The 23389-nt window shown below is 42.8% G+C and overlaps 1 protein-coding gene across 3 annotated transcripts in view; it reads left to right on the top strand.

Moving 5' to 3' along the window:
- The window catches only part of LOC110538388 (protein TANC2), a 145808-nt gene that overhangs the window by 30180 nt on the left and 92239 nt on the right, over positions 1-23389 (top strand). For all 3 annotated transcript variants that reach the window (XM_036938417.2, XM_036938418.2, XM_036938420.2), the window contains exon 2: positions 8173-8273. The gene's annotated coding sequence lies outside the window, so the exon portion shown is untranslated. The remainder of the gene's footprint in view (positions 1-8172; positions 8274-23389) is intronic.

Genomic DNA, 23389 nt, shown 5'->3' on the forward strand with positions numbered 1-23389 from the left:
TTGCTAGGTGTGAGAGAAAGATGCTTACTAGTTTTTCATTTTTTTTTTAATGTAGTGTTTTTTTGGGGGGAGGGGGGGGGGGGTTAAATTTGCAGGACTGAGCTGTGGTAACTCTTATACTGACAGCCTTTCTCTAGGGGTTTGAAACTACATCTAGCTTTACAACCTCAGTGTAGTTAAATGTGGTAACACTAAAATGGTTTTAATAGCAAGCTAAGTAATGTTCTTTCCAAACAAAACATTTTGAGAATATGATACATAACTTTATGCAAAATTAAGTAGTTATTATTGGACTCCGAGAGGAGCTCTTCCTTGATTACCTCTTTATGAAACCAAAGCACAGAGGGATATAATGCACAGATCACGCTGTGCCACCAGAGACAAGGATCCGGGAGAAGGGAGACATGGCTAAAATGTGGGTCTAAGCCCAGGAACAAGAACCCCCTGCTGGGAAAGACTGATATTAAATGTGCTCGGTACATACAGATGTGGAAATCTGGTGGAGCGACCGCAGGAAGGTCGGTCCTGACTGACACATCTGACAGGCGTAACCCTTGGCTCTGTGAGTCCTGGCAGAATGCTAAGAGGATGGAGGACTGGGTGTCTACCTGTCACCTCTCCTTCCCTTTTCTGCCTGTCCTCGTGCATCAGCCCTGACAGGGTCTTTTTACTGGCCTGTCACTGACCACAGAAAGAACCGGGCTGGCTTCTCGCCAAGCCCTTCCCTCGCCACAGACCCCTTGCCCCTCTGCCTGGGGTGTTAACCCTGCGAAGCCCCCCTGGCAGGGGCACAGCAGGCCAACAGGAAATAGGAGCAGATCATGCTGCTTTTAAGGGAATGAGAGATGAAGTTGGATGGCTGAGAGGGGTGTCAGGGGGAACATGAGGGGGTAGGAGTGGGGGGACCAATGTTATTTCATACTAAGGAATGACAAATTCAGTCTGCCGAGGGGGCACTGGGTACTGAATAGCAGCGGTGCTCTGAGGAGGAAGAGAATCTGCTTCATTGAGTTTCATTCTGTGTGGAATGAGTCTTCTCTTATTTGTTTTCTTGTCTGGCTGTCACCTCCGGTCTGATAGCCAAGAAGGCAAGCAATAAATTAAACCCCTTTGAAAAGAAAATCATGCAGTCAGAACATGAGAACTAGAATGAGGAACCAGAACATTCTGATTGCTCATCTCGCCAGAGATATTAAATATGAGTGTCTCTCTCTGTCCACCACAAATATTTAGTTTTGTTTTTAAGTTGCACAGAAATTATACTTGGCTGAAGTGACTGCAAACACTTACTGGCCTAATGTGGCCATGGTGACAGCAAGGAGGGGGTTTTGTACTCCCCTCAATTCTTCTTCCCCATATATTTTTATCCATGTCGGGCTTGTCCTCTGACCTTCTATTGCCCAGTGCCCTTTACGCAAACAAAGAGTGGCCTAAATATATATGCTATGGGTAGCAAGTAGGGGGGCAGGCATTGGGGCAAGTCCCCTGTTAAGGAGATGCATGACCATTTTGTGATTTATTGAAAGGACTAAAATCTATAAATATCGAAATGGTCAACCAGGACACATCGAGGACCATTAAAATCTGAAGTGCACTTCCTGGAGAAAGGATGCAAGTTTTTGGTGTACGCTACAGAGCATACTATCCTCACAAACATGAATGGTACACAGGATGTATCTGTTGAATGCATCCTATGACCCATGCGTTGTGGGTTATTCAGTAGTGTTTAGGATGAATATCCTAAAGATGCATGCTATCCGAATCCCACTCCACATCATCTTGTAATCAAGATTTTGATCAGCTTGAAGACAGATGGTTTGCCTGAGAGCCCCCTCCCCCTTCCCTTCCTCCGATCCTGAGCTTTAGTATGCGTGTCTAGACCAGAGTTATCCAGACTTACGGAATGACACCCACCCTCCCTCCATCTCCACCTCCCTCTCTCATCCCCCCCACACACACTTCACTGAGCCTTGGAGTCACCATGGAGTTGGGATCATCCATCTAGCACTCGAGCTGTGCTAAAATTAGTGGAGCACTTGGGAAACTTAAGCTGGCGAAGTGCCAAGTCATTGTGCTCTACTGAAACTGTACCTACTGTATCTACAAGGTGTTGGCTTTTTCAGCACCTTCAAAATGTTTTTAACACAAATATATCTAATCCTGGTAACATCTCAATACTGAGCTGTTTTTTGTATCAAAACGCAAATGGACCGATAAGGTTTTTGCAGTGTAAAAAAAGAGATCCAAATGTAGGCTAACCATTGTTCATCTTCTGGAGGGCTACATCTGGGGACCAGACCAGATACTGGGAACAATTGACTCTTTGCCTCTAACGTCTCCATTCTTCAGTAAATGTCCCCAGTAAGAATGAGGATCTGAATGAGCATCTATTCACTGTTGGCTGTGTGTTTTTGTTTTTTTGCCTTACCTCATTATTCTTCTCTCTGCATACCATTATACATCTCACTTCAGCCAGCTCTGCTCTGAGGAAGCAACAATCGAGGCTTTCATACCATAAGTGCAATATACACACTGCCACCCAAACGTCTGGAGCTTAGAAATTATTTTCATCACTCTGTGTAGGAGTATGGTGCCCACGCAGAAAGAGGTTTGGGTGTGGCAGCCCTAGAACAGCCTATAGTCTCCTTTACCTCAGGACTGCTGATGACAACTCAAACTGGATAGCCTTCCATAACCATGTCCCATCTCGTGATGTTAATTAGCTAGTAGGCCTACATTTGATATGTAGCACGAGTTGACGCTGCTTTTGTAAGAGCTACTTGATTCCATTGTGAAGAGACTAGAGGTCGACCGATTAATCGGAATGGCCGATTAATTGGGGCCGATTTCAAGTTTTCATAACAATCGGAAATCGTTATTTTTGGGTGCCGATTTAAAAAAAATATATATATTTTTTTATTTAAAATTATATATTTATTTATTAAATGTTTGTTTTTTACCCCTTTATTTAATCTTTATTTAACTAGGCAAATCAGTTATTTTCAATGACGGCCTAGGAACGTTGGGTTAACTGCCTCGTTCAGGGGCAGAAAGACAGATTTTCACCTTGTCAGCTCGGGGGATCCAATCTTGCAACCTTACAGTTAACTAGTCCAACGCAATAACGACCTGCCTCTCTCTCGTTGCACTCCACAAGGAGACTGCCTGTTACGCAAATGCAGTAAGGCAAGGTAAGTTGCTAGCTAGCATCAAACTTATCTTATAAAAATCAATCAATCATAATCACTAGTTAACTACACATGGTTGATGATATTACTAGATATTATCTAGCGTGTCCTGTTGTATATAATCTGACTGAGCATACAAGCATCTAAGTATCTGACTGAGCGGTGGGAGGCAGAAGCAGGCGCGTAAACATTCATTCAAACAGCACTTTAGTGTGTTTTGCCAGCAGCTCTTCGTTGTGCGTCAAGCATTGCGCTGTTTTCACTTCAAACCTATCAACTCCAGAGATGAGGCTGGTGTGACCGAAGTGAAATGGCTGGCTAGTTAGCGCTAGTTAATAGCGTTTCAAACTTCACTCGCTCTGAGCCTTGGGGTGGTTGTTTCCCTTGCTCTGCATGGGTAACGCTGCTTCGATGTGGTGGCTGTGGTCGTTGTGTTGCTGGTTCAAGCCCAGGGAGGAGCGAGGAGAGGGACGGAAGCTATACTGTTACACTGGCGATATTAAAGTGCCTATAAGAACATCCAATAGTCAAAGGTTAATGAAATACAAATGGTATAGAGGGAAATAGTACTATAATAACTACAACCTAAAACTTCTTACCTGGGAATATTGAAGAGTCATGTTAAAAGGAACCACCGGCTTTCATATGTTCTGAGCAAGGAACTGAAACGTTAGCTTTCTTACATAGCACATATTGCACTTTTACATTCTTCTCCAACACTGTTTTTGCATTATTTAAACCAAATTGAACATGTTTCATTATTTACTTGAGGCTAAATGGATTTTATTGATGTATTATATTAAGTTAAAATAAGCATTAATTCAATATTGTTGTAATTGTCATTATTACAAATACAGTTTATTTTTTTCTCAATCAGCCGATTAATCGGTATCGGCGTTGAAAAATCATAATCGGTCGACCTCTAGAAGAGACTGTGACTGGAGTTGCCACGCTTGACTGACTGGAGGTTTTTGGTGCCCTGTGGTCGAGAGGTGCTCTGTTAAACACAGGACAAACAAACACCTCAGAGCTTCTCCAGTGTGGCAATCCCAGTGCTGTGCTCAGCAACTCCAAACCCTCACCCCCTTCTTTCCAATCCTGTCGTAATGGTAGCGTGACCCTGCGGCTGTGCTCCCTGCTCAAATCCCAGGGTGCTCAGTCTCTCACAACATGTTTTGGATTCCTGATGCTGTTTGTGTGTGTGTGAATTGTACAGTATGTGTGGATTGAGTATCTGTCTGTGGGTGGAGATTTTTTTTCTCCTTTTGACTATTTGTCCATTGTGCTGTGTGTGGCTTGTCTAGTTCTGTGGTTTCTTTGAGCATAGCGTTTGTGTGTGTGTGTTACGGTTTTCTTGAGTTGAAGGAGAGGCGGACCAAAATGCAGCGTGGTTTCTATTCATGGTTCTTTAATAAAGACTCTACACATGAACAAACTAACAAAACAAGAAACGTGCAAACCCAAAACAGCCCTATCTGGTGTAAACACAGAGACAGGAACAATCACCCACGAAACACTCAAAGAATATGGCTGCCTAAATATGGTTCCCAATCAGAGACAACGCTAAACACCTGCCTCTGATTGAGAACCACTCCAGACAGCCATAGACTATACTAGAAAACCCCACTAAGCCACAATCCCAATACCTACAAAAACCCCAAGACAAAACACACCACATAATAAACCCATGTCACACCCTGGCCTGACCAAAATAATAAAGAAAACACAAAATACTAAGACCAGGGCGTGACAGTGTGTGTGTGTCCAGGTGTGTGCGTGTCTGCCCCTTCATCTGGGTCTTTCATCTTCATGTGCAGCCTGTTTTATACCTTCCCCTCATTTTTTAAAAACTTTATCTCCACTTCACTCATCCTTGCTCTCACCACCCGAATCTCCCTCTCTCTCTTTCCTATAAACCTTTCACATAATGTCTGTTTTGTTCAGAGCGCCCAGCGACTCGTAGCCAAGATTTGCATATGTGACAGATCCCATATTCTCTCCTCCCCGCCCGGGGCCAACACCCGCCAGAGCATGTAGGACTCAAGGGCTGCCCTCTCAGACAAAGTGAATGATCTCTCTATCGCCTCTCAATCCTTCCCAGCAATTCAGTTGCCCTCTCATTCAGCTGAATAGGGACCCGCAGATCGCAACACATCGGCCATTTTGTGGCTTGAGTAAGAATCCGAATGCTTTGTCAGTGAGTATTGTTTGAAGCATATACTGTAATATGGCTAACTCTGTCCTCAGAGCTTCTGCTATTGTCTGGTGGTGGGTGGATGATGGTGTAGGCTACTTGAAGTTTTGCTGCCAACCTATTGTACGTTGTCCAGATTTCAACTCAATTGGCCAAGCACCTTCCTTTCCTTTATCTGTGCTGATGTGTGGAGGTGAAAGAGAATTTCCAGTAGTTTTTAGGCTAAATTCTTTCATCTTTCCTGCTTTTTAAATTCAGTCAGAGAGCTACTTTAGACTATTGAGATGCACCCTCTTACTTTCATTCTCTGGTTTGGATGACTGAACTTGTGGGTGATTTAAATTCCCCTAACCCAGTGTGTATGCTTTCTCTGAGTGGAGGGGCTCTAAGCTTACTCCCTCAGCCAAAGACAAATAACCTAACTGGAAAATCACCCCATTCCCCTAGTGGATTCAGGGTATTGAATAATATCCCTCTGTGTTCGCCTGTACATGTGTGTTTGTGCGTCTCCTTATATGTAACTTATTTCTTGGGGTAAATATCGCTTCACTTTGACTAGTATTGGATCACTCTGCACTGTCAACAGCTATAAAGCATAAATAATAACACTCTTCTCGCTCCCTTCTGCTCTCTGCCTTTCCTGGCCAGTTTAATAGCCAAGAATACTGCTAAACATTGTTTGAATTCGACTAGTACCTGAATGCGAAAATACCACATCAATTCCACATGAGATGTCAGCCAGTACAGTTTGTGCAAGCCTCTTGAGTCTGAGCATTGTGTTAGTCTTCCACATGTAGGTATATTTCACTCAACCATACATGTGTAATGCAGCCTTTCTTTTGTTATCATAAAAGCCAGTGCTGCAAGAGATGGGGACCTTTGATGCCTTGGGGGAAATCATGACATCATAGAGGATGTGCAACTTTCTTGCTGTTGAGCAGGTTCGGGTGTCGCTTACTTAAAATCCCTTGACTCGCTCCAGTCTACAGGGCTGCTCCTCCGTTTCTCATCTGTCATCTCTGGTGTTTTGGCTATAGCTCAGTTGTATCTGTATCACACACCGCAATAACGTACGGGGCTTGTGTGTTGCATGCACAAAAGAGCCTAGCGTTGCCCGTGAGTTCACTTTTAGAAACCTGAGGTAAGACCCCTTATGCATGTCTTCTCTTGGGCGGAACATTTGGAAACTTTCCATGCGCTGTAACACCGTACCCAAACCGGCCCTGCGCCATCGAGCGCAAGTTGATTTTGTCCCCCCACACCAAACGCGGCCTTTCAGGTTTGTACCTGTTTCCTCCAGCATCTTCACATGGTACTTTGCTGCTGTTCTGGGATTGATTTGCACTTTTCACACCAAAATACATTCATCTCTAGGAGACAGAACGTGTCTCCTGAGTGGTATGACGGCTGCGTGGTCCCATGGTCTTTATACTTGCGTACTATTGTTTGTACAGATGAACGTGGTACCCTCAGGCGTTTGGAAATTGCTCCCAAGGATGAACCAGGCTTGTGGAGGTCTACAATTTTGGGCTGATTTCTTTTGATTTTCCCATGATGTCAAGCAAAGAGGCACTGAGTTTGAAGGTAGGCCTTGAAATACATCCACAGGTACACCTCCATTTGACACAAATTATGTCAATTAGCCTATCAGAAGCTTCTAAAGCAATGACATAATTTTCTGGAATTTTCCAAGCTGTTTAAAGACACAGTCAACTTAGTGTATGTAAACTTCTGTATCACTGCAATTGTGATACAGTGAAATAATCTGTCTGCAAACAATTGTTGGAAAAATTACTTGTGTCACGCACAAAGTAAATGTCCTAATCGACTTGCCAAAACGATAGTTTGTTAACAAGAAATTTGTGGAGTGGTTGAAAAACGAGTTTTATATAATCTTGTATATGTATATAATCTGTAAATAATCTTCCGACTTCAACTGTATATGGCGATTGCCAATTAACTTTCATTAAAGGTGTATTACCACCACCGACCTCCATTCGTCTTTCAGTCACCCACGTGGGTATATGCAATGAGGAGATGGCACGTGGGTATATGGTTCTTTTAACCAATGAGGAGATGGGAGAGGCAGGACTTGCAGCGCAATCAGCGTCACAAATAGAACTGACTTCTACTTTATCTCTTGGCAATGCAGACGCTTGTTGGTGCGTGCAAGTAGTGTGGGTGCAGTAATTGAATAACATGCATGTCTACATTTATTTTGCAACGCGAGCGGGGATGTCAGCATGTAAGGGGTCAAGGTGCTCCTTTGAGAAAAAAAAAGACATGAACACCAAAATAGAGGGAGGTGAAAGGGTAAAAGAACGAAGGATGTCCAGGAACGGGGCCAGATTGTTGAAAAATTATTCTGACAGATCTGAGTTTTTATTTTCTTTGTGATGTTTTTCATGGCTCGGCCTTGGCAGAATCTCTCCCTCTTTTCTCCCAGGGGAGGAGTCAATCAATCAAATGTATTATAAAGCCCTTTTTACATCAGCAGATGTCTCAAAGTGCTATACAGAAACCCAGCCTAAAACCCCAAACAGCAAGTAATGCAGGAGTCTGTGGTGTGTCCTCATGCTGACTTCACCATGTGTTACTGTGCCCCATGTTCATATGAAGCTAATGTCTTAATTGAAAATCCCAAACTCCTATGTTGTCTGCCATGCAGTCTGAGAATATAAACCTTAATGGAAAATGAGACTGTGTTATTCAGTTAGCGGGTTATGCAAAGGTTGGCTGTAATGCTGACTGTTGACACTGAAATACTTACTGATGTTTTCTCTTTTGCAGATACACCAGAGTGCATCAGTTGGGAGATGGGAGAAGGGCTTAGGCTTGAGCCTGTCGCTGCCCCACCCGTCTCACTGTGAGGCCTTTGTCTCCTACTCATGGTAAGTCCCCACAGCCTACATCCCAGAAACAATTTTTTTAATGTAATGTGCATGTCATGTGCTATTGTTTAGATGTCATGTTATGCCACAGAAAAAGTGTGGGGCAGACAATGCCAGTTTTGTCTGAGCATAGGGACAGTGTTCGTGACTGTGAGAAACTGAATATCTGGTTGAAGTTGGTCCGTTGTGAGTAGCTTAACTATCCATGAAACTATCAACTCTACAAAACCACGTTTTACATTTTTTTTATAGGGAAGCAACAGCAGGGTATGGTCACAATATATGGTCTGAATGAAACTGTTCAACTTCTATAAATGTACATCCTCTCTCAGGTCCAAACTACTCTTTCTCTACACTACGACCAAGAAATTGTAAAAGTTCCCCAGATAGAACTGTTGGCAGAGGTAAGGTAGGCAATGGTAATAGTTTCCCAGATAGAACTGTTGGCAGAGGTAAGGTAGGCAATGGTAATAGTTTCCCAGATCGAACTGTTGGCAGAGGTAAGGTAGGCAATGGTAATAGTTTCCCAGATCGAACTGTTGGCAGAGGTAAGGTAGGCAATGGTAATTCCACGTGTTGCAGTTTTATATTCCTCGTGAAAAATAATGCACTATTTTTTTGCATTTAAGCCTAAATACACTTTACCTTAAATTCATAAAACGTTACATTCTCTACAGAAACTTCGATGTCTATTGGAAAATTGAAGATACAAATTGGAGCTGTCAAATATGATGGGTCAGTTGTATATCCAGCCATACACTTAGCATGTGTACATTTGTGAGAGATGGACTATGTCATTTACATGTACCTGGTATTTCAAAAGCTCTCCTTTCAATGTTCCTATAGCCACAAGCTAGAATTCATTGTCCTGATTGGTGACATTGTTTTGGGAACAACAAAATCCAGTCACGTTGCTATTTGATGGGTAGGAAGCAACAAGTGACTGATCAAAACATCTCCACATCTCACTGCTCACGGATATCAAACAACTCCAATAACACACAAAACTGCATGGAGCAACAACCAGAAAGACTAACCTCCACCAAGAATTGCCACACATCCCGTACTCATTTAATGCAATAAAGCGACAAGTGAGACCCAAACAAAGCCAGCCCTGTGTTGAACTCAGTAGCCCTCTCCCTAGCCTCTCTTTAGAGAACACTGTCTTGTTTTCTTCTCACAGAGCTGAGGCGAGCGTCACCATGTCCACTCAAGGCTCATCTAATTATCCAGTGGCCGCCCAGCCGTGAAATTGGTGTTTTGCTGTGAAATGGAGCCATTGTGGCTGGAGGAGACCTTGGCGTTTTGAGAGACCGTCGCAAGGTCCCTTTTCTTTAGAACGGACAAGGGCCGGGCAAGGAGGAGGAGACAACGAATGGCGTATCCAGTCCGGCCAATTCAAGGCGGCCATAATAGGCATAACAGCAGCGAGGGCAGGCACACCACAGTGGATTAGCAGAGGATTATTACCTTTGATCTGTTATGAAGAGGGAGGAGCTAGGCAAAGGGCAATTAGCTGCGAGGCAGCCGACTGACTTCTTTCTTTTGTGGCGGTTGTCAAGGGGAGTAAGAGATACTGTGCTGTTTGCTTAAGACTTGATGGCTGAATGGGGTAGTGTGAAAGAAACCGACAGGGACTGGATTTTCATGGTGGTGGTGGTGGTGCATATGTAGATGGAAATCCATCAAACAAAGACTGATTTGAATGGTTTCTGGGGTATTTCTATCTTAAATGAATATGTATTAATGTAACAATTCTGATTTCTAGAGTCACTTCTGTAGTAGGCTTATGCTTTATATAATCATACCGGCTAATGGAGAGAATAATTGGAAAAGTCTTTCACTATTTTCAGTGACTCGTTTTATTGACATGTCAAATGGACAGACAGGCTGGTGCCTAGCTAATTGTTTGACCATTTCTTGGAGATTCCATGAGATTAGGATGTAAACCTCTCATGATTTGCTTGTGGTTTGATCTGTTTGTTACTCAAGAGGACATGATGGGATGTAAACATTACCAATCTTTTATGAGAAGGTTTAGAGACTGACCTAATGCCTTTTAAAGGGGTTAATAATGACTTCTTACAACCTTTACAATCAGGTAAGCGTGATAGATCCCTAGGGTCCACTTCCATGGAGAAAATCGCTCCGTAAGATTTTGTAACCCATGCTCAAGTGGTCCAACTCAGCACCACTGCTGCATACCTTTCCTTGATGACATAGCTGCTGCGTTACTCATACGATTAACCTAGTAAATGCTTTCAAGCCTTTGCTAATGACGTGTTTATGAAAAGTATCAGCAGGACTATTCATCTGCTTAGCATTTAGCATTAGCCTAAAGCCTTTAAAACATTGTGGCGCATTAAAATAGTTCAAATTGCCCGCCGAGAACCACTGCGACGTCTCACTTTTGAGCACCGCTGTGATTAAGGTGTTAGCTCGCCACCTGTGATCAAGTGACTAAGCTATTGTGTGTTATTTTAAGCACAGGCATCTGTTTCTCAAATGTCTGCTGTTTTTAATTGTCTTGAAGCAAGTCTGCATGCTTTTATGCACATTAATTAATTTAGATTTAACTATTCTACCCTTCGCTGTTGTCTTGAGCAGTTCAATTTCAAATGCTGTCAAACCAAATAATCTTCACCTATGACCCATATATCTTGTAGGTTAAGTGAATTGTTTTCTCCCCTGTATGATTTGCAAAACAAGCCGTCCTTGACGCATACTGTATTTCCCCCAGCATGATTGTGCTGTCATGTACATTCACTACAACTAACAATTTATTTAGCTCCGATAGCCAATTAGACTGTCTGCATGAGCCCCGGTCTGTTTACTCAGACCCACTCAGGCGTTGGAGTGCTTATTAGTTATCGGTCTTCTTGGGGGTCTGGGTGGACAGCAAAGCATTTAGGATTGACAGAGCGCCTCAGCCCTCGTTTTCCAACCGTTTACGTCGTGTCATTGGATGCTCATGTCATTGGAAGCTCACACTGCCACTCAAGATTAGACAATCTTTCCAGGTCCAGGATTGGTGAGATGTCACTTATCGGGCCGGCAGCAACATGAGCAATTATCATATTCTTTTAGTTGCAAATCAGAGCAGGCCAAGCCGCTGTTAAACCCCCTGCCTCTCGCTTCATACAGCAGGCACATTACAACTAGAGGTCGACCGATTATGATTTTTCAACGCCGATACGATTATTGGAGGACTAAAAAAAGCCGATACCAATTAATCGGCCTATTTATTTATTGATTTATTTATTTGTAATAATGAGAATTACAACAATACTGAATGAACACTTATTTTAACTTAATATAATACATCAATAAAAATCTATTTAGCCTCATAAATAATGAAACGTGTTCAATTTGGTTTAAATAATGCAAAAACAAAGTGTTGGAGAAGTAAAAGTGCAATATGTGCCATGTAAAAAAGCTATCGTTTGTGTTCCTTGCTCAGAACATGAGAACATATGAAAGTTGGTGGTTCCTTTTAACATGAGACTTCAATATTCCAAGGTAAGAGGTTTTAGGTTGTAGTTAATATAGTATTTATAGGACTATTTCTCTCTATACCATTTGTATTTCATTAACCTTTGGATGTTCTTACAGGCACTATAGTATTGCCAGTGTAACAGTGTAGCTTCCGTCCCTCTCCTCGCCCCTACCTGGGCTCGAACCAGGAACTCATCGACAACAGCCACACTCGAAGCAGCGTTACCCAACGCTCCACAAAAGCCGCGGACCTTGCAGAGCAAGGGGAATAACTACTCCAAGTCTCAGAGCGAGTGACGTTTGAAACGCTATTAGCGCACACCCCGCTAACTAGCTAGCCATTTCACATCGGTTACACCAGCCATTAGGCTAATAGGCTTGAAGTCATAAACAGCGCTGTGCTTGCGAAGAGCTGCTGGCAAACGCACGAAAGTGCTGTTTGAATGAATGCTTACGAGCCTGCTGCTGCCTACCATCGCTCAGTCAGTCTGCTCTATCAAATCATAGACTTAATCATAACATAACACACAGAAATACGAGCCTTTGGTCATTAATATGGTCGAATCCGGAAACTATCATTTCGAAAATGAAATGTTTATTATGTCAATGAAATACGGAACCGTTCGGTATTTTATCTTAACGGGTGGCATCCCTAAGTCTAAATGTTCTTGTTACATTGCACAACCTCCAATGTTATGTCATAATTATGTAAAATTCTGGCAAATTAGTTCGCAATGAGCCAGGCTGCCCAAACTGTTGCATATACCCTGACTCTGCGTGCAATGAACCCAAGAAAAGTGACACAATTTCACCTGGTTAATATTGCCTGCTAACCTGGATTTCTTTTAGCTAAATATGCAGGTTTAAAAATATATACTTCTGTGTATTGATTTTAAGAAAGGCATTGGTGTTTATGGTTAGGTACAGTCGTCCAACGATTGTGCTTTTCTCGCAAATGCGCTTTTGTTAAATCATCCCCCAGCGTTGCACGAACGCAGGACACGCTAGATAAACTAGTAATATCATCAACCATGTGTAGTTATAACTAGTGATTATGATTGATTGTTTTTATAAGATAAGTTTAATGCTAGCTAGCAACTTACCTTGGCCTCTACTGCATTCGCGTAACAGGCAGGCTCCTCGTGGAGTGCAATGAGAGGCAGGCAGGTGGTTAGAGCGTTAACTGTAAGGTTGCAAGATTGGATCCCCCGAGCTGACAAGGTGAAAATCTGTCGTTCTACCACTGAACAAGGCAGTTAACCCACCGTTCCTAGGCCGTCATTGAAAATAAGAATGTGTTCTTAACTGACTTGCCTAGTTAATTAAAGATATAAAGCATTTTTTTTTAATCAGCACCCAAAAATACCGTTTTCCGATTTGTTATGAAAACTTGAAATTAGCCCTAATTAATCGGCTATTCCGATTAATCGGTCGACCTCTAATTACAACTCTCGCTCCCTACATCTGCCCTCAGGGATAGGAGCTCATGGTGGACATTTTGTCTGACAATTCGAGCCATCATGGCCGTTGACATAGTCACAGCCCTCCTTCTCTTTCTCACACATCTTTCTCGGTATTCGCTCTCACCTCCTTCCATCTCTCACGCAACTTCTCATGCTGTAACTCGCTAGTTCTCGGTTTCTGTTCTCTCATTCCCTTTTTATTTATCTTTTAATATCCTCCCTTACACTCTTCTCTTCACCCAATCACTGAACATAACAGCACAGACACAAGTGAGGAGAGATGATGGAGGGGAAGTGCGGAGAGGGAGAACGAACATAAGATTGGCGTAATTACAGAGCACCTTGTTTTTCATGGTCAGGTGGACTGAGTGTCTGAGTACAGCAATAACAGTCAACCGGCTTTGTGTACGGAGAGCCGCGGCACGAAGCAGATTTGTTTTCGAGGCAGTCGGATACACAGTGGAAGTAGGAGTGGGCGTTCGCTCGGCGGGGGTCTCATCTGATGCAGACTGCAGCAGATCTGTCAGTGGTGTTCTTTCACATTGTTGACGTGACTGTTTAGTTGATGGGTTAGACATATGTACTGTCAGGAGGTTTATCCACTCAGGTGTGTAGTAGTACACTCCCACGAAATATACACACCATAGACAAAGCCCCCCCTCCACACCGGCACATTTCCAAATGGATGCCGTTTCCCCCTCCTGTTTGATCGCTTGAGTGATGAAGCCAATGTAATCCTACTACTACTCTATTCAAACCCCCTCATCACCCTTCACACCCACAGCCCTTATGCATCTATAGGCCACTAGAGGAGGTATAGTAATCCCCTGAGTTCCCTCATCTCATTGTACATCTTTCCCTTGAGTTCAGTGCTCACAAAGAATGTACTTTCTCTACTTCATAGTTGTCCAAGATCCGTCACTATTCTAGGTCTCTTCTTCTGCTTCTTTCTGCCCCCCCCCCCCCCCCCCCCCCACACACACATCTCTCCTTCTGTTTTTCACCTTACCTCATCTTGTCGTCATGCATCATTCTGACCGGCTACGTAATCTGAAACCTTGGCTTCTGGTCCTCCCACATTGCCTGTAATCTCCAGAACACAACTGTACTGAGAGATGATCTGCCAGGCTGCAGATGACAGATTATTTTCTGAGAACCTGGGCATTCTGTTACGGGTTGAATGGGTCTGATGATGATAATGTGGATAATGTTGATGTTGATAACATTTGTTATTGATGATGATGATGGGGGATTATGATGAATATACTCTCTGCTCTCTACCAGTGTATGGGTACAGAAATTTCTGATTTGACAACCCACTGAGCCCCTAAACCCTCCTCCACCTGAAAACATAAACTCCAGCAGCGCAGAGGAAGAATCGAAATCTATGAATAATTTAAACTAAAAATAGAACCCTAGCTGTCAGATATTTTTTGTATTTCCTTCTAATGCCCTTGTGTCGCAGCGGATTGAATCAGCCAGTGGCTGGTGTTGATAGTCAAGTCTTACTGACAGACTTGACATGCATTCCAACAGCCCATCTAGTACTCCTCAAAGACCTCTCAATGGAGTGTCCAGTACCTCAGTGACTCCCACTAACTTGATCTGCCTCCGTGTCATTTTAGTCATGTTTCAGTGCCACTACTTAACCCCTGTAACCAGTGCTTTATTTGTAAATCGGGAGGTCCCGGAACACATAGTGTTGATTATCCTGGGGACTTTGAGGTACCGTAGCAGCGCAGCAGACAGAGTAAACAGCCAAGTAGCCGACTGTATGCGGTAGTGAAACGGACAGCACTCTCCAAGGTGCTGATTAATTCAAAGCATTTTAGACGTCACTGCAGTATGCATGCTCACATACTTGTGTAAACCCAGCAGCTATACTCATGTCCGAATTTCTTATCCTAATTTTCGAGACTTCAATGTACAGCAACATTTTTAGACAACACTGCAGAACACCTGAACACCTGCCATATGCATACAACAAGACCTGACTTTCATATCATTTTCAAGACCTCAATGTAGCAGTAGAACAAATCACAATTTCGGAATAGAACTTAAAATTAAAATAAATCAATATAGGCTACAGCAGAACACACATATTGGCTTCCTGCCTCAGATTACCTTCACATGTACAGGAAAAAAAAATTCCTACCTTAGTTTTCAAAACCTCCCACAATAACTCTCCCATTTAACTCTCCCATTTAAGTCCATTTAACTCCTGAGGGTCAATTTCTTGCGCAAAGCCATGATTGGACCAGTGGCTGTGACGTTTAGCCTCCTTCTACGGCTGTTCTGAAGACTCTGGATGTAGCGTTAACTATAACCTGGGTGTCTCTTTAGCCTCGTCGCCACCAAATGCACCTTGGTTCGGGCATGTCCAAAAAACTATTTTCTGAGGGCTCTTTGTTTTTTTGTTTTATTTACTGTACATTCCACCCACTCTTGCTAGTTCAATCCCTCCAGTCATTTCCAGTGGTGATGCTCCTCTCCTCTGGCACTGACAGTACTCTGGCTCGTTCTGGGTTCGTTTTAACCTTTTTCAGGATTTTTGGACTACAAAAATGTAATTAAGCTCGATTGCCTTTTCTTATCCGTTTTTAATTTGGCTTTCCCATGATTCAAATTCAGTAGAGAGACGACTAGCCTTGGCTACATAACGTGATTACGTAGGGAACTCTTCACTAGTTGACCACCAAGACCTGCTCTATCAAGATCAGTTAAATACCCAACCAGCCCTCCCCATAACCTCTATGTACAAATAAGAGAGCAGGTCTGAAATCAGTGTGTTAGGGGAGGATGATTACACAGAAGGATAGGATCACTGTGCTTTTACATGGTCTTTCTGGGGGCGGGATAAATAATTAGAAGGCAACTTGATTTAACGCTGATTGCTTTCATTAGAATGTCTGCAGTGCAAACAATTAATAAATCATGAGGTACCGGACTCGGGCAAATAGGTGCCGGAACAAAGTCAAATCCGAGAGGTGACGGATCCTGTTTTAAATGAAGCACTGCCTCTAACCCTTTATCTTGGTCAGGGTTGTCTCCCTATTGGTCTTCCTATTGGTCCTCTCGGTGACCACAGGGAGTTTGTGGCTGTTGACCAGCTCGTATAGATGTACTCGCAGGGGGAGAAGGAACACATTTTACCAGGTAGAAAGGCATTGACTTCACATCAAAGGACACACGATGGCAGCTAGAGGATCCTGTGAAGCTCTTGCTAGGTACAGAACCTTTGTTTAGTTCCACATCACAGTGGTAAAAGTAATCTGTTTGTTGTCAAATAATATTTAGGCTAGCTAGGAATCCAAACAGTCCTTGTATCTGTGTGGTTTTTGGCTCACTGTGTCTATTCCTGCCAAGGACACTTCATTTTCGGATCAACACATGGTTTCCATTAGGAGGTCCAGAAGTGCACATGTCAAGCAAGGTTGTTTATCACCAAATGAAGATAGCTTGGCTGTCAGGTGGCCTAGTTGCTTTGTCCAGATGGAGACACACAATTCTGTACAATCAGTTGTTCCAAAATCTAAACTCCTTTTCCTTTTTCAGATTAGAAAATAAGTCATTTGTGAAGGTTTCTGGTTGGTATTTGCACGTTGTAAGTTATAACATTAAAAGTAATTAGTCCCCCTCCCAGTGTTGTCGTTAACACTTTTGAGTAGGGTACTTTGTAAACAATGTAGCATGTATTTAGTGCTTAGAAGCTCATTAGTGAAGTTGATTTTGGAAATTGTGCCAATTTCTCCCTGTTCATCTTTTTGTCCACTGGGTAAGCATTTATTAACATAGTATTTCTTATTCCCTTACCCCAAATAGCTTCTGGATCTTATGCTTAAGGCTAATTCATTGATGGCTAATTAGCTTTGCGTTAACCTCAGATTTGAAACCTCACTATAATGATATGTTACCAGGAACACCCACTCTTGAGTGATCGACCAAAAAGCAAGGCCCTTTCTGTACCTCGCTGCCTCTTCTTTTCAACGAGCTTAATGTTTTAGTGCTGCTTAACTTTAATTAGAGGTGCTGGCTGGCCTCGTCTGGTTCCACTCAGTCACTCCTCTGTCACACAGCCAGACAGAGCCAGGTCTCTAATAGCAATATTGGAGCAGCAGTGAAAGGGTGCGAGGCGTTTTACATGCAAACAACATGGCCGCCTTCTTCCTCTCCCTCTTATTATCCCTCTGCCTCATGTTTTGAATGTGTTTGTGGTTAGCCTATTGCTTGTATCCACACAAACCTGCGCCCATGTTAGGCCTGTAGAGGAAATAGTCAAATTCTCAGTCAATAAACCCTTCAAACTACGGTATGTGGGGGTGTGTTAATCTGTTTTGGATGGTTGCTCCCTCAACTCTGAACCATGGTTACCTTGTCTGACTGCAAATGTAATTATATATATATATATATATATATATAGTATTTAAGCAAGTTAAATGCAGTTTCCTAAGCAGAAAAGCTAATTCTGTTTCAGAGAAACACAAGAGCGGGAAAGCTGGGGTTATAGTCGTAGCAGTTGATGGTTTGCCTGTGGACAGACATTTTTTTTCTTTCCATTTCCTGAGCTCCAAAGGACTGTGCTTAGTGTGTTTGCTGGGCTACTGGACAGAGGACGGAATGGGGGATTGCTTTTGGAAACTAATTTCACCCCTGCTCTGCTTTCAGAGATCCTTGAAGAACGGCTTCACTTGCAGCCCCACTCTTCTCATCATGTCAGTGGCCTGCTTGTTGCTCCACACATACATCTTGTAAACATGGGTGTCACTCGCTTGAGCAGCAGTGTTCAAAGCAGACCCCTCACTAATTGCTGTATGAATGCCTAGGTCTTTCGCCCCAGGGGCAAGGATGTGGAAAGTCAATAGAGTTTACGACAGAGGCCCCCAGACTTTAATGCTGCAGTTTGTCGGGGCTACAATTACACCTTGCACACAACAAAGTCTCCTCACCATCAACCTGCCCCTCTCAGAAAGAAAGGAACCTATTTGCTTTTGACTTCAAACCATTCTTGTTGGTAGGCCACAACCATAGTACGTGCAGCGATGACGGTCCTTATCCCATACTGTAATTTATCTAAACTGCTGAAATACACACACTCATGTGGTTCTGCTGCAATCAGGCTGAAGGTTCGGTCTCCTACTTCACCTCTGGGATGTCTGTAATAGTTCATATTTAACCAGGGTTCACCTCGCAACCACAACTTCTCCAGAGCTCACTGCCATCGGGTTCAAGGGTTTTGCCTATAGCCTAAGCGGAGGCTGTCTCACGTAGAGAAGACTCATCCTCCTGATAGGGTTTGACATGTCTCTCAGGGAATGGACACGACCTTTTACCAGGCTGCAGGAACCATCTACAGACCCTTCTCTACCATTGCATTTCTTCTTTGGATCAAGGCCTGATGGAGAAGCACATCAGACTGACTTGCATCTAAATTATGCATCCGTTGTTCTCTGATTACAGTACGGCTAGTGAAGAAATTCTATGCCAAGTCATCCTCAAATGAGACGAGACATTACAATATTTCCAATGTTATAATTAGCAAATAGCCTAGCATCTGAACATTTGACAGATTCCATCGTCACCGTAATAACACACCGCAGTGATGAGAAAGATCCTCTGTATTCCAAAGCTCTCGATCTGTACATTATCGACAACACTTGCCTCAAACCTTTCATTTTTATTTTGCCATTTTCTTGTTCACTCTTTAAAAAAAATATATACAGTGCCTTGCGAAAGTATTCGGCCCCCTTGAACTTTGCGACCTTTTGCCACATTTCAGGCTTCAAACATAAAGATATAAAACTATTTTTTTGTGAAGAATCAACAACAAGTGGGACACAATCATGAAGTGGAACGACATTTATTGGATATTTCAAACTTTTTTAACAAATCAAAAACTGAAAAATTGGGCGTGTAAAATTATTCAGCCCCCTTAAGTTAATACTTTGTAGCGCCACCTTTTGCTGCGATTACAGCTGTAAGTCGCTTGGGGTATGTCTCTATCAGTTTTGCACATCGAGAGACTGAATTTTTTTCCCATTCCTCCTTGCAAAACAGCTCGAGCTCAGTGAGGTTGGATGGAGAGCATTTGTGAACAGCAGTTTTCAGTTCTTTCCACAGATTCTCGATTGGATTCAGGTCTGGACTTTGACTTGGCCATTCTAACACCTGGATATGTTTATTTTTGAACCATTCCATTGTAGATTTTGCTTTATGTTTTGGATCATTGTCTTGTTGGAAGACAAATCTCCGTCCCAGTCTCAGGTCTTTTGCAGACTCCATCAGGTTTTCTTCCAGAATGGTCCTGTATTTGGCTCCATCCATCTTCCCATCCATTTTAACCATCTTCCCTGTCCCTGCTGAATAAAAGCAGGCCCAAACCATGATGCTGCCACCACCATGTTTGACAGTGGGGATGGTGTGTTCAGCTGTGTTGCTTTTACGCCAAACATAACGTTTTGCATTGTTGCCAAAAAGTTCAATTTTGGTTTCATCTGACCAGAGCACCTTCTTCCACATGTTTGGTGTGTCTCCCAGGTGGCTTGTGGCAAACTTTAAACGACACTTTTTATGGATATCTTTAAGAAATGGCTTTCTTCTTGCCACTCTTCCATAAAGGCCAGATTTGTGCAATATACGACTGATTGTTGTCCTATGGACAGAGTCTCCCACCTCAGCTGTAGATCTCTGCAGTTCATCCAGAGTGATCATGGGCCTCTTGGCTGCATCTCTGATCAGTCTTCTCCTTGTATGAGCTGAAAGTTCAGAGGGACGGCCAGGTCTTGGTAGATTTGCAGTGGTCTGATACTCCTTCCATTTCAATATTATCGCTTGCACAGTGCTCCTTGGGATGTTTAAAGCTTGGGAAATCTTTTTGTATCCAAATCCGGCTTTAAACTTCTTCACAACAGTATCTCGGACCTGCCTGGTGTGTTCGTTGTTCTTCATGATGCTCTCTGCGCTTTTAACGGACCTCTGAGACTATCACAGTGCAGGTGCATTTATACGGAGACTTGATTACACACAGGTGGATTGTATTTATCATCATTAGTCATTTAGGTCAACATTGGATCATTCAGAGATCCTCACTGAACTTCTGGAGAGAGTTTGCTGCACTGAAAGTAAAGGGGCTGAATAAATTTGCACGCCCAATTTTTCAGTTTTTGATTTGTTTAAAAGGTTTGAAATATCCAATAAATGTCGTTCCACTTCATGACTGTGTCCCACTTGTTGTTGATTCTTCACAAAAAAATACAGTTTTATATCTTTGTTTGAAGCCTGAAATGTGGCAAAAGGTCGCAAAGTTCAAGGGGGCCGAATACTTTCGCAAGGCACTGTGTATATGTATGTATGTATATATATATATATATATATATATCACACATACACACATACACACACACACTCCCTCTATCTCAGCATCGTCACATTCATGTCTGTGAGATGTGGGTTTGTGTGTCTGTCAGAGCCTTGAGAGACATGCCGTCCGGCCCATGTGATTGATTAACTGCTTGTGTGTACTAAACCCCCCCCCCCCCTGGGATGTTGTTGCCATCAGTGGTGTTTTATATAGGCCTGCTCCCTTAAGACATCAGATTTCACATAGCTTTTCACAATTTACCTAATCTAATTTGGTTGAATGTGAGTTCACTACTCTATGAAAAATGACATGAAATCAGGCTATAATGGCACACAAACTGCGTCAAATTGGTTCCCTTTGATACGGTATTAATTTAAAGTTTTGTTTTACATTCTTGTATATCAGTCCATATTCTGGTATACAGTATAGCACGAGGGTCTAACACTGCTATGCACCTAGTTTGTCAAGTGTTATGGGAATCTTTTTGGGGCGATCTTACAGGCATTGTGGATGGTAGGTTATCCCCCTAAGGTTGATGTCCGCGCTCCCCCATGGAAATATAATTAGCGTAATAAAAAATGGTCAGTTTAAGCTAGAAATCTGTTCTTTTTGCATTGGATGCATCTCAAATCTACCACATCCGCCGATGTCGCACTTCCGCAACTGCGGTGGAAGGTGACAGAGCTAGAGCGGTGTTTGTCTGACCATGAGACATCCCTACAATCGGTGTTCTCACAAAATCGTCTGAACAGTTTAGCCTACACACTAATATGAACCATCTGTGGAAAGGTGAGACTCTCACGAACACATCAGTTTAGGACATCCATGGGGCCCACAAGACTCATCTGAGGTATATATAGAGTTTGTTTAGTGCCAAAATAAGGGGTTAAATACATGTAAAAAAATAAAATTAAAACTATGTTTCCTGATCTTTTTTATAACACTTCAGAACAAACTTCCTTTAGTCCCCCCAAAAAATCTGCTGTTCCATGTAGAGAATCTATTATTCAATGCATTTGTATGGGCTAATAGTAGTAAGGCCAAGTATTTTTTTTTAAATATATTTTTTGGGTTACTTCAAGGGGTCTTAAAATTCCAAATCAAATAGCAACAATTCCATATAGCTTAGTAGTACCCCCAGCTTAGACAGGTCTTAGAATCTTATGGGTTATACACAGAGCAGCTCTCTCTCTGTCTCTCTCTCTGTTTCAAATCCAACTACGGTTCTTTGTACTTCGAGTGTAGACTGCTAAGCCTGTAATAACAGGGCCTACACCCCCTGTCTTTAATGTCGCGCTTGACAACAACTATTCTGGCTGAAAATGAAATGTTCTATTATCTGCACACTTCTGAGACATCTCCATGGCGATGACACATTTCATCTGCACCTCATTGTTGGTGACATTATAGCATTCCATGATGGGATTCTAGAAGCCCCACAGGAGTTATGGTGTGGTTGTGAGGGACATATAGTGAGTGACACACAACGTATTATCCTGGATCTTGTTTAATGAGACCCAGTGCAGCAATCAAGGTCACTCTCTTTTTACAGTACAGGCCTCGGCTACTGCAGATCTGTTGATCTGTAGGGACACTCTGACAGGGGTAAAGATGTTGCCAAATGGCTTTACAAGCTGTCAATGCAATACACACCATAGCACTGTAATGTGCGCAGTGAAGGTGTTTTTTACTCTGCTACTGTATCTGATAGTGCTGTGCTTTGCCAAAGGGTGCTAGACTGGATGGTGCCAGACTCCAGGGTGCTTTATCAACCTATTTTGTCATATGCTGGAATAAGGCATTTTATAGCACATTCTGTGGTAGTGGTTTTGTGTTGACGGCTTGACGAGACTTTAGTGGTTCAAGACACTTTGTGTTACCAGCAGACTGCTTAGAGTTCTGAACATATGGCACAGAATTTCCCCTGCCGTGCTCCGTCTCGCCTTACAGATAAAGATCTAAACGGAGGAATACTAAAAACCATACAGTACTAAATGGAGTTATATTGCACAAAGTGTGTTCTAAGTCGAGCCATTCTTTGATAACAGCTCATGATATTATTATCTTGTTCTGGCCAGTGCTGTTGGCCTTCCCTTGCTTGGGTGGGTCTACTAGCTTAGCTGGAACAGGATGTTGGCTCAACAAGTCAATCCGCTAAATAGATCACAGCTAAGCCACCAAAACACACCTTCACATTGAGGATAAAGCAAGTGACACTTGGGGGGTCTGAAAGGGAGCAGACATCTACTGCCGCTATGGTCAGATCCAATGAGGTTCTCTACCTGTCTCCTGTCTATCAGGGGCTTGTCAATCCAGACAGCCTGGCTAAAAGGACCTGTTTGTACTGCCTCCCAACATCACCACCCCTACTGACTAGTATCCCAGTAGATACAGTTTGGAATTACATTATTTCAATCCAGTTTTTCCCTCTGGGAATGTGCTGATCCAGCATAACGTAAAATGCAGCTTTTTGTTTACCTCTCCCTAGTCACTACAGCACACTGCTGCCCATTTATCTTGCTAGACCAAATCACATTATACATCAACCCAGATGATAAAAGGCCCATTCCACATTTTATTCCAAACCCCTGGCTGTCTTGGGGAAAATATATATTTTTTGTTCTGGTGTAATGAATCAAGACCGTATTATCGATAGCCCTGGATCTGCTGGTTTCCATGAAGAAAAGAAAGAAGGTCAGGTTTCAGAAAATGATGCATTGATTCTGGTGACTGTCCATTTACAGTCATTAGCCACGGGGGGTGGGGGTTGTTACTCCAGGTTAGTTATTACACACATCACC

The sequence above is a fragment of the Oncorhynchus mykiss genome, chromosome 12 (genome assembly GCF_057628025.1).
Source record: "Oncorhynchus mykiss isolate SJ-2025 chromosome 12, ASM5762802v1, whole genome shotgun sequence".
Classification (NCBI taxonomy): domain Eukaryota; kingdom Metazoa; phylum Chordata; class Actinopteri; order Salmoniformes; family Salmonidae; genus Oncorhynchus; species Oncorhynchus mykiss.